This window comes from Helianthus annuus, chromosome 2 (genome assembly GCF_002127325.2).
Source record: "Helianthus annuus cultivar XRQ/B chromosome 2, HanXRQr2.0-SUNRISE, whole genome shotgun sequence".
NCBI lineage: Eukaryota > Viridiplantae > Streptophyta > Magnoliopsida > Asterales > Asteraceae > Helianthus > Helianthus annuus.
In genome coordinates, this window is record NC_035434.2 from 96,983,147 (window position 1) to 96,992,053 (window position 8,907).

General features: G+C 39.2%; 1 long non-coding RNA gene across 1 annotated transcript; it reads right to left on the reverse strand.

The window, feature by feature from the left end:
- Positions 1-2,784: 2,784 nt before the first annotated feature.
- On the reverse strand, positions 2,785-4,248 carry LOC110903673. The gene is made up of 3 exons (XR_002572098.1): positions 4,122-4,248; positions 3,410-3,497; positions 2,785-2,938 (listed from the first exon to the last, which is right to left on the reverse strand). It is a non-coding gene; the product is annotated as an uncharacterized LOC110903673 (long non-coding RNA).
- Positions 4,249-8,907: the final 4,659 nt, after the last annotated feature.

Here is an 8,907-nt window from a genome sequence, read left to right on the forward strand (position 1 = left end):
AAAAAGAAGCTTGGGAATCGGAAAGTGCCTTCGGAACATTCAATAAACCTCCAAAACTAATGGCTATCGAGGAATACAGTAGGTGGTCAAGAAAGTTTGAAGATTGGTTGATGGCATTCGCATTTCCCAGCTGGAGGAGTCTGAAAACTGGTTATTCAAATGGAAACAAAAATGGTGAAACTTTAACATCAGCTGAGGAGATTGAATCATTTGTGGCTGAGCAAAAATGTGTAGCTTTGTTATTCCAGTCCGTCCGAGAGGACATAATCTCATTGATCGATTATTCAAATGCAAAAGATCTCTGGAAAAAGCTAGAAACGAAATGTCTAGGAGGTGCTGAAATTGTGAAAAGTAAAAAGAAACTTCTTAGGAAAGAATTTGATATGTTTAGCTGTTTAAAGAATGAGTCAGTCTGTAAAATGATAGAAAGGTTTGGTCATCTGAAACTGGAATTAGCAAGACATGATATCAGATATCCTGATGAAGAGCTTATCGACAAACTGTTTGATTCATTACCTGACGAGATGGATTGGAGATTTTATGCGCTGATGCTGAAAAACACTATCGAGCCTTCAAAGTTGACTGTGGATTTGGTGATTGAGAGACTTAAAAGTCACGAATTGGAACTGAAGAAGACGTACAAAGTCAATCACTCATCTTACCAGCAGAATTTAGATTTGTATTATCCAAAAAGCATGATACCAAAAGCAACTTCTCCCAAGACTGTGTTTACTGCTGAGAACGTGTCCACATCAAGCAAAGAAAGTCAAAGTGGTCAAAGCAGTGGAAATCACAGTGGTTATCATAGTGGATCTTCATCATCTGCAAGTCATTCTGATGCAAAGAATCGTTTTCAATGCAACATTGCAATAGACTTGAAGAATGCTCAGAATTTTGATGAGGAGTCGGCCAAACAGCAGATGATCTTCCTAGCATCGGTGTTGGAATCGTATGAAGGGTTAGTAGCTGGGAAAATAGGCAACACCAACTTAACGAAGGAAGATTATGATCAGATAGATCCTGAAGAAATGGAGCTGATCGATATTCGTTGGGCTATGGCTATACTGTTCGTCGAGCACAGCGTTTCATGGAAATTACCGGCAGGAAGACAATTGGTGGTCCATCTACCAAGCCGGGGTTCGATAAATCCAAAGTGACATGCTCAAGTGTAAGCAGAAAGGTCACTTCAAGCGAGAATGCAGAAACACATATGCTGATGAGTCGGAAAACCCTTTCAGAGATGATTACTACAAGAAGGCGATTTATCACCAGAATAAATCTGAGCCACCTAGATTGAAGCAGGTTGAAGACAACAAAGAGAAATCTAGAGCTCTTGCGGTGATTTATGATGATGAGGGGTATGATTGGAGTCAAGAGGTTCTACAAGAGGAAGATGCGGTTAGTTACGCATTCATGGCGAAAACTAAACCTGTTCCTTGGAAAGATAACCGAATTGAAGAGCAGAAGTATAGATACAGAAAAATGTTGGCTGAGAACAAAATCATTAGAATCTCTGGTATCTATCTGGAAGCGAGGAGAGCGAGAAGATGGGATCCGGGCAGGGAGTGTTATCTTGATCCATATGGAAATATTGCAATCGATGATAAAACACTTGATATCGAAGCCATAATCAAGGAGTACAAAGAAGAGGATGAGTATTGGCAGAATAAATGATGGGGAACTGGAGACGAGAAAGAGAAACAAGAAAAAGAGAGGAAGGAGAAAGAAGAGAAAGAGAAGAAGGGGAAAGAAGAGATAGAGAAATTAAAGAAGATTGATACTAGGGTTATTGACACAACGCAGGAGTTGACTGCTGAGAACCTGGGTAAAATGGCTGACAAAGTGCTGGCTGCTAAGGCACTTGAGGTAGACTCTAACTCCATGTCTGAGTCAAAAAGCCAGGTCAGTTCAAACTTGTCAACAAATGCGTCAGGTAAACAAATTGATGGAAATGTTGATTGCAAAAATTGCAACAAAGAGTGCAAATTTTGTAATACAGTCACGTATCTCAAAGGTAAGAAAGTTGAAGATCTGACAGCAAAGTTCAGAAGCGTTGAGAATCAAATTCTCGATCGTGACAAAACAGTTAAAGCTTCAACTGAACGGATAAGAGAATTAACTAGCCAAATTGAAAATGATAAAATTGATCATGAAAAAGTTAAAAAGGAAAATGAAAAGTTAATTCTTGAAAACCATCAGATTTCTGAAAAGTTTGAAAAACTCAAAAGCACAATGAAAGATTGTGATGATCGAAATGGTAAAACTCATAAAGAAAACGTTCATTTAAAAGCAGTGCTGAGAGTAAAAGAAGAATCAATCAACAAACAACTGGATGAAATCGCTAAACTGAAACTTAAATTTCAAGAGGCTGAAATTGAAAACGAGCGAATCCAGTTGAAGCTTAATAGTTACAGCTCCGCAAGCTTTGTTTTGCAACACATTGTTCCCAAACCCATCGGGAAAAACAAAGCTGGCGAAGATGTTTATTCTGATGGAACCGGGGTGGGTTTTCATAGAGTTCCACCGCCGATCTTGGATAATTACACGAAAAAGCAATCTGGGTTGGTTGAAATTAGGAAGACAGTGAAGTTAAACTTCCGGAAAACATTGATGTCACGTTCACATCTTCCAATGATGATAGTGTCCAGAATGATATTGTAAAAGGTGTTGTTAAAAATGTGCTAAAACGAATAGTGACACTAATTGTAACGCCCTAAAACGCATTAATCTAAGATTCGCAGCGGACACTACATAACTAGAAATTTTCCGTCATGACATTCTTTCTTTCATTTAAATACATTAATCTCTTTTATAATTTAATGCAAAACTAACATACATGACTCAATTAAGTGACTACGTATACACCCACATACAATCCGTGTCTTGACTCGATCTTCAACCGCGTACGCTTCTAGATGAAACATCCAACATGTATAGCCTGCAGTCACCACATTCAAACACATTATTAGCAACCGGTGACATAATACAAAAATCTTAGCACAAGCATAATAGCGCGTCAACGTTTTATGCTTTTTCTTATACTAGCCCCTTCATCCATCCACTCGATTACTCGCATCAGATTGTGGAGTCAACCTTCACATCCTTTGTTACCATGCCTATACTACACATTAATTCTCAAGAGAAAAGCGATTAGTACATTAGCTTCCATTTACATGATCATGTCCTCAAATATACATAACTCATCTTATTCATTCAAGCATAATTTCATTATGTAAGTTCCCTTTCTTACCCAACCAAATCGAATCTTTTTCTTAACCACTTCTAACCCATTCCATTAAAAACTTAACTTACTACTTGCATCAAACCATATCTTCTTACATTGCATTCAACAATAATCACATATCATAAATACATTAACAACTAAAGAGTAAGTTCGGAGTGCACTTACCTTGCGCGTCCGTATTCTCGTTCGCTTACTTGATTGAGTCCTCTTAGCCCGTTAGCCTTCAAAGCTCCCATCCATCTTGACATGATTCCTATACACTCATGTCATTACATTCACATTCTTATTAGCATATATGCTTATACATGTGAACAACCATATCAAATTCACATCTAATATACCTCCTACATAAAGCATACTTAACATCATTAATCCACTCAAACAGGCATAAAACATACTCGACATCATCCCTACATAATACTCACATGAACTATATCCATTTACCCACTACTTGCATACAATTTCACTTATTATTGTCTTTTAGACATTTCATCAAACACCTGGTGCGCGTATCATTTTCTAAGCATAATGTACAAGTGCTTTAAGCATGTTCTTCCTTATTTCATCTTATGAACCCTTACATTCAAGCAAAATCTCATAATCACAAATTCCACATCAAGTTTATCTATCTAAGCCTATCATACTACACCCTATATATCACAAAATCACACTATAACATCTTCAAGTTCATCATGATCATCATCTTCACACTCATGCAATGGGTTTTATTCTAAATCACCCAATTACTTGAATTTACTCATAACATAAGTTCTACTTGATGTTTCTAACACCTCTACATGCTTAATTTCATACAAATTCATGGATTGATCATAACCCACTTCGAACAAGATCATCAAATCTAAATTTTAAGACATACCTTATGATCCCCTTGCGAAGGTGATCGTTAATTCATGTTCAGTTGTGAATTTGGACCTCATTCCACCCTTCAATTTGATGATTTATCAAGAACAAGGGTTTGAACCCTTGTTCTTCTTCTTCCTGCTCGTTCCACGCACACACCAAGTGTGTGTGTGTGTGTGTGTTTTCCTTTTATTTAATAGATTATGTTTCCCTTTTTAACGGTTTTGGTCCCTTAAACTTCGTTTCAATTAATAATGAGACTTACACTCGTTATCTTGTTACTTATATACATGTCACCACTTGGTTAAATATTTCTAGTCAACTTTTATTTACGGTTCCGTTTTTACCCTAAACGGTATTTTACCCGGTTCCTTTATTTTAACCGAGTTTAAATTATCAAACCCATTTTGGGGTGTTACACTAATGAGGAAGATGGGTGTTTCTTGGACAAATACATTCCGAAACAAAAGTCCAAGAACAACTTAAATGAAGAATCAAATCTTGTCATGTACAAGATGTCGGGTTCTGATAAGTTGTTTTCGGATTCAGAGTTTCCGATTGAGAATGTTAACATGAACAAATTGACAAATGTTTTCAAGTTAGTCGAAGTTGAGTTGTCAGAAGTGAACAATTTGAGTCAATCAAAGAGAAAAATGAGTTTTGAAAAAGATAAAACTTACTACAAGAAATCTGTTAATCCACCGCGTTTTTATAATAACAACCGAAACAATTGGTCGGGTGGTTATCAGGGGGGTAAGTCTTATCAGAAAAGAAATGTTTCAAACAAGAAGTTTGTTGAGAAGAAAAAGTTTGTGAACAGTTCAAGTTCACTTGCTGATGAAGAGAAAGAAATTTTTTCAAAATCAAACAAAGAGTTCTTTGAGAAAAGAGCTTCACAGGCTCAGTCTGAAGGTACAAGTCGAGTGGCTGATACTCGAACATGCTTCAGATGTAATCAAGTTGGTCACATTGCATGAAAGTTTACCAACGTGAAGCCTAAGACTGAAACTGTGAAGACTCAACAAAAGAAAGTTGAGGTGAAGGGAAAAACACCAATCATTGTTGAGAAAAAGAGTGTGAAAAATGATAACATCAAAGTGAAAAATGAACCTGTAAAAATGACAAATTTTACAAACGGGTTGCATTATCTCAACAAGTTTGGAAACCAAAAACTGAGAAAAAGGTTTCACCTTCTGAGGATTCAATTCAAGTTGATTATGAAGCGAATTTTCCACCTATGAAGGCTGAAAACTTTAAAATTCAAGTTGCGAGAGTTAAAACGGTCAAGGTTACACCTAAGGCTGATGAGGCCTGGGTGGACACCATGTTTGACTAAGCAAGTTTGAATTGCCGGAGCTTCCTTGATCGCGAAGCAGGAATCGGCTGTGACAACTCGAGTTTCTGACTTTCACTTTCGCATTAAATGCGCGTTGACTTTGACTGTTTAGTTGTTTGGATTGTGAACTTGTAATTGTACACGTTGTGTTTTAATGAAGCGTACTGTCATTTTGCGTATATGTGATTACTTGCTGAAATGGAAAATAATATTATAACTATTATGAAGAACACTTAGTCTAGATCACTCGAAAATGGCACACAGTTCGAAAGACTCGAAGGACCACGAAAGATGACTTTCAATCCGAAGGATCAACCTTCGAATTAAAGGTTCCCGAAACATATCATTCGGCCAAAGACTTCATCCTTCGAACACGAAACATATCTTTCGACATGTTTCGGCCCAGCCATTCTGATGGGCTTGGCCCATTCCTGTAATATGTTTATATACGTGAATGCATGTAAACAGACGGTTATTTTCTGAAAAACCCTAGTTCCCTTGCGTGTGTGTGTGACGGCATAGCAAACCTATCCTCTGTTCGAAGGATTTCCATTCCGTAATCCAGATTTCCGGTTAGTATGCGATGATTATTATGCTAATAGATGATGCTTCGAGTATGCATAACTTCATGATTTATCGATTGTTTTGCAATATGTTGTTTGTATATTAACCGAATACGTATGCTAATTGAATAGGTATGTTGATCAGATTTAGTTGATAATCGGATGCGTATGTTAACCGGATTGTTTGTATGATGTTAACCTGTTTAATCGATTACGTATGTGATGCATCCGAACGGTTCTGCTAGTATGATTGGTTGTCTATACTTGAGGCTTTGATGTTGTTTTAATAGAATCGCATGGTAATGATTTAGGGCCGGTTCGGTGGTGATATTATTGTTCATGTGGTTAAGTTAGGGTTCATGAGACTTAATATGAAACTCCCCGTTTGATTTGATTCTGAGGTAATTGAATACTGAAATTGTGTTGATTGATAATGGTTATGTTTGGAAACAATGTAACAAATTCAGAAAATTTAGGAAACACGTAACTGATTGTAACCGAAAGATATCTGCTGCTCGAACCATAGCTGTGACCGAAGGATGCTTGTCCTTCGAATCATGGCTGTTGACCGAAGGATGACTTTACCGAACCATAGTAGTGTATGCCGAAAGATAATAGTTAGTCGAAACATAGTTGTAACCGAAAGATAGGTTGGTCGAAAGATGACATATGGTTCGAAACATAGCAATTGATCCGAAAGACAACTGTGATAACTTATATACCGAAAGATATGTGGTTATAAGCATACTTTGAATGATTTAATGTGAAGTAATACGTGTTGTTCGGATATGCAAACTGACTGTTATGTGAACATTAAATTGCATGCGAATCATTGTGAACATGAACTGATTTGTTATACATGCATACAATAGGACGTGATTAAATTCTTGTGAGTGCACAACCTAGCATACCGAGCAAACCAAGGTGAGTTCACACAGCCAAGGCATGGGTTCCCAGGGTGGGAATGGGTTGGATGATTACTTGTGCATACTTTGATACTGTAACGAACGACTAAACTGTTGATGCTTACGAACTACTCAACTGCCTTCGCACACACCCTGGTCGGTAAGGACTATGGTCGCGAACGAACTGATAAATTGCCTTCGCACACACCCTGGTCGGTAAAGACTACGGTCGCGAACTAACGAACCTAATCTTCGCACACATGCCTGTGAGGCCGCGATGGAACTGATACGATATGATACTTTATTGAACAAACGCACTATTACCCAAACTAAACTATTAACTGTGAACTCGCTCAACTAGTTTGTTGATTATCTGCTGCATGCCTTGCAGGACCTTAGGTACATATTGGAGCTTGCACACGGAGGAGCTGGTCGTTGTGGGGCTTGGATCTTGATCATCTTATTGAACACTTTTGATATTTGATACTTAATTGCTATGGGTTTTACAATAATACGCTTCCGCTAAACAATGACAACTTACTTATGTTTTGGAAACACCTTTCATATGGAAATGGGTTGGACTATATTGCATTTACTTTTATTTTATACAATGTTCTGTATGATTGGTGGCTTGATCCTGGTCAGTCACGCTCCCAAGCGGTGATACTCCGCAGGTGGATTTTGGGGGTGTGACAGATTGGTATCAGAGCCATTGGTTATAGAGAACTTGGTTTTAATATGGGAAAACGTTTTATTAAAACCAGACTATAACCAGAACAGTGCTCTCAACGATCCACAACGACGCTTCGCTCCACGTGCAAGACTCAACTTCCTAGGTAATAAGGTTTATGTTTATTGCCTACATGCTAGAATTTGCATAGAACTTTGCTCGTAGTATGCTTACATTACCTTGCTCACACCTTGTCATTGCATGAGAATACTTATGTGCTTACACTCTTCTGTCATCGCACTATTTGCGAACCTTTCTCACTATTGTTGCCTTTGATGTGAAGATCAATGGCCGCACGAATTACCATGACTCAAGCCCAGCTAGAGGCTCTCGTTGCTGCGGCAGTTGCAGCCGCCCAAGCAGGTAGTGTACCCTGCAGTATAAACACTAGGATCTTTAGATCCTACATTAATTCTCGTACTTAACTTTGCCCTATTCGTACACAATAGGTCAACCCGCTCAGCAACAACCTGCGTGTACCTTCAAGACTTTCATGGACTGTCGTCCTAGCTCGTTCAGTGGCACGGAGGGGGCAGTCGGACTCCTCCACTGGTTTGAAAAGATCGAGTCGGTTTTCGAAATGTGTGAATGCCCTGAGGCTCGCAGGGTGAAGTTCGCCACTGGCACACTTGAAGGGATTGCGCTCACTTGGTGGAACGCACAAGTGCAGATCTTAGGGTTGGCAGCTGCTAACGCCACACCCTGGAATGAATTCAAAGAACTGATCAAGAGAGAATACTGCACTAGAGAAGACATTCACAAGTTGGAGGATGAGTTGTACAACTTGAAGATGGTGGGTTCAGAGATTGAAGCTTACACCAAGAGGTCGAACGAGTTGGCTGTGCTATGTCCAACCATGGTAGACCCACCATACAAGCGCATTGAGTTGTATCTCAAGGGGCTTGTACCAGAGATTCAGAGCCACGTTACCTCGGCTAACCTCAACAACATTCAGGAGATCCAGCGTCTCGCTCATCGCATCACTGATCAGGCAGTGGATCAGAATAAACTGCCAAAGCGTGTCGGCGCTACTGCTACAGCTGTTACTTCAGTCACTCCAACAGCTGCTACTTCTGCCACACCCAGCGAGAATAAAAGAAAGTGGGACGGGGATTCCAGCAGGGGATCAGCGTCTGTTCAATCCCAAACTCAGCAACGTCGCACCAACGATTACCAGAGTCCGAGTCAGCAGTCATCGGGCAGTCAGGGACATAGTGGTTATAAGGGAAATCACCCGTGGTGTAACAGGTGCAACAAACACCACAGTG